Source organism: Gavialis gangeticus, unplaced genomic scaffold (assembly GCF_001723915.1).
Source record: "Gavialis gangeticus isolate Ggan-Ray unplaced genomic scaffold, GavGan_comp1, whole genome shotgun sequence".
Classification (NCBI taxonomy): domain Eukaryota; kingdom Metazoa; phylum Chordata; order Crocodylia; family Gavialidae; genus Gavialis; species Gavialis gangeticus.
The window spans coordinates 149,264,568-149,268,238 of NW_017728992.1; the positions used below are offsets into that span (position 1 = coordinate 149,264,568).

The 3,671-nt window shown below is 37.6% G+C and overlaps 1 protein-coding gene across 1 annotated transcript in view; it reads right to left on the minus strand.

Moving 5' to 3' along the window:
• Positions 1–3,671, minus strand: part of MMP16 (matrix metallopeptidase 16) — a 383,499-nt gene that overhangs the window by 199,437 nt on the left and 180,391 nt on the right. The window lies entirely within an intron of this gene.

Genomic DNA, 3,671 nt, shown 5'->3' on the forward strand with positions numbered 1-3,671 from the left:
GGCCTTCCTAACCATCCCCCTACATCCCCGAGCAACTGTGTTCATGTTCATGTGGTTTTGATTAATTTCATTCAAATTTCAGACAAATATCTTTGTCCCTGTAATCAATCTTTATTTTTCTAATTCTGTTTCCAGACTATTCATTAAATAATACTAGAACTGTGACACAATTGGCATGTAAAGAGAAATGACTGCTGTGCTTAATACATACTGGGTGCATGTACACGTTCATTAATGCACAGTGGTTACTGAGCATTTAATTTAATACCTGTATAATCAAGTACTAAATAAATGCACAGTAACTGGAGTTACTGCGCATTAGTGCCGGCAAATGCCTTTTTAGTGACACTACTGCATAGTAGCCTAATATAATACTGCACATAGTATTAGCATCGTCTGTGCTGTGATGCACTACTGCACAGTTAGCATCTCATGTAGACATGCCCAGTAGAAAGGGGAAAATATTAGTACTAATTGAACAATTAAATGTGAAGTGCTAATATGCATAACATATGCTATTTCTGCTTTCTCCTCTCATGTCTTAGGTAAATAAATCAAGAAGTGCATCCCCATATTAATCCCATGACTAACCCAGGGTTTTGCCTAACTGCCATGCAAGTTTGAAAGGGAAGATTCCATGCATATATACCACTTTTCCATGTTTTATATTGACAGGCCTCAGCATCCCCTGCACTTCGCCCACTACCCATTGAAGCCAATAGAAGCAGGAACTATACCATACAAAGTACAAAGACCTTGGACACCTAATTTGGGTTTTATATTTAAGTCCTGGAAGTACACATCTACAATATTAACCTGACTTTGCCTGAGCTAGGGTTACTTTTTAATTGGGCCCTAAATTCTTCAGAGAAGCTTATGCAGATCAAATATGATAGTGCCACCAGAACCTGAATAGAAGAAAATACAGCCAAGTGATGCACCCGCCCCCAAGAAAACCTTTTTGTTATCCTCTTTTGACTCTTAAATTGTGATGTTTTGGTACCACCTTCCTTAGTTTTGTAAAGTATCATGCATGTATGTACTGCCATATAAGGGGAAATAAAATGGATTAGATGATAGGCAAATTTTTGAAAAGTACACAAATGATGTATGTACCTAAGCTCCTCCCTGTTATGTTAGGGGAACAGTGTGTTCGTTGCCACACAGTTTGATTGCTAGCCTTGCACTAGGTTTGCACAGTGGCAGTTTTTCAAGGCAGAAGGATTCATTGTAGAAGACTGGATGTTTAAAGTCAGAAATCTGACACATTAAATCAATGACCATGATCCTCTTTTGTTGGACTGTTTGCTGGTTTAAGTGTGACTGAGTGCTGACTAATATTTGTAAGCCTTTATAAATGAACACTCCCTGTTTAAATATTTCAAATGACTATTGGTTCAGTTACGTATGTCATGAAAAGGTATTTTTCCAACCAAAAATAATTTCTGGAGCCATCCAATATTCATTTGACTCCTACTATATGGATGTATTAAAAATACTGTAGATTAGTGAAACACATCCAACTGTCATTAAATTGAAAAAAATATGAAGGAAAAATAAGAAAATTCCATATTTCAACTAGGATTACTGATGGTATTCATTTGCACAGTACTGATTAAAACTAGTAAACTTTATATGAGAATGGTTCTGCTAAACAGAAAACAGCCTCTAATTTCACAGTATATTTGCTTTTTAACTTTCATAACTACTAAATTAACTCTCTCTCACTTTGGAAATCCTGTAATGATACTGTGCATTAGATACTGTGGTCTGTTCATTAGCTCTCACAGGTATATTTTTCCTTGACATTACTTTAAATGTCTTTTGTTTGATGAAATATATTCACATTTCGATTTACTCTGACATTAAGTTTTATTATGGTATATACCTGGGAGTTATTTACTAGATAAGAAATGAAGCAAATTGGCACCAAGGCAGAAGCTTTAAATTTACTTAGGGAATCTCCAGAAGCACAGCTCTTACCAGCATTTTTCTTGCCCTGTTATCAGTGACAAGACCTATAGATTCATGTGACACCTTAAACACTATCATTTTACAGTTACTGATCTCAGCAACAATGGCTTGGTTTTCATTTCAGTATTTCCATCATTACAACAAAATCTGCAAATACTTAACAAACCAGGAAATCTGTGCTTTGCTACACTTGACTGTCAAAGTCATGTTATTACTATTAGCAATGCCCAACCCCCAGTTGATAACTCTACTTCAATTAACAAAATGAATTGCAATCACATTGGTTTTCACAAAACCTTAAGTTTATGTTGGTTTTTCACTACTCAGCTGTGAAAACAGAATTAAATGCAGACCCAGATGTCTTCCCTTGTGTGTTGCAAATTCCCATACACTTGCACATGAGGAAAGGCTTATGCCTAATGCTCAGAAGTATATTATCTAAACTGGATATTATTAAAATTGGGATTAAAATGGTCTCACCAGATGTTTTTCTTTTATGAAACCTGGTTGAGAGTGGCACTGACCTACGCATCAACTTTTATTTTTATGTTGATTAAGATTTCTTGGCTTTAAATATTAGCAAGTGTTTACATAAAACTGTGATAGTTGCCTTGGAAGGATGTTTCTCATTTTACACACTTTTGCTAGCAACATTTTGACTGGCATTGCAATCTGCATTTGTACAATGCATCATTTTAAGGGGCTTATTTGCAGAGAAGAGCAAAAAGCAATGCTTAGATTTTCATGGTATAATTTCCAGTATATACAGTACTGATGTAAAATCAAAGACAGAGGGTTGGTGACAAATCTGACAAAGAACCTCAAAGCAATTCCATCTGTAATGAGAATCTGAAATGTTCAACCTTAGTAAGGACAAGGCAGAGGGACAAGCTTGCTTGCATCTTTAGCAGTGGAATTCAGCTGTCTAGGTTAGATGGATATTTTCCTTTAGCTTAACATATCATAAGGTGGCAGAACAACTTGCTAAAACAGTTTTGGTTGGCACAGGCATATTTCTAATAATGTTTTTACCTTCACTTCTTTCACCTTCTCCATCCCACTGTCCTAAAATGGTAAGGTTCTTTAACTGTAAAGTCCAAAGGGTAAAATATTTTGGAAAGCTGTGGTTCTCCAGTTGTCAGAAAATAAATAAAGAGGAATGAATTACTTGATAGGGAGGTTCCTCAGGCACTGGCCCTACTTCAAAGTTAGAAGTTATTTGTCTTGCTTTGACTGAAATGAAAAGGTATATTTTTAAATTGCCAATTCACCCAGCTGCCATTTGATACTATCACACTACCATGCAAGCCCGTTCCCTGGTATCTGAATGTATAACCTATGAGACCCTCATCAGCCATTCAGTGACATTGGTTTGGAAAGGCTTCCCCTTTGCACTGTAATACCCAGGTAGAATTACCATCACTTTAGCTGGCCTGCTCTCAGCTTTGGCTTCTGTTTTTCTCTGACCGCTCATGTAGGTTCCTTGCTGAGATAAAAGACCTCCACCTAACCCAGGAGGTGCACAGTCCTACCAGGGGGAGTGCCCTGCTGGACCTGGTCCTGGCAACAGGTGACAACCTGGTGAGGGGACTGCAGGTGCTTGATCACCTGGGCAATAGTGATCATCGCCTACTAGAATTCACCATCCAGTGCAGGGTGTCAAGGGCCTGCAGCAAGTCAGCAGTCCTTGACTTCAG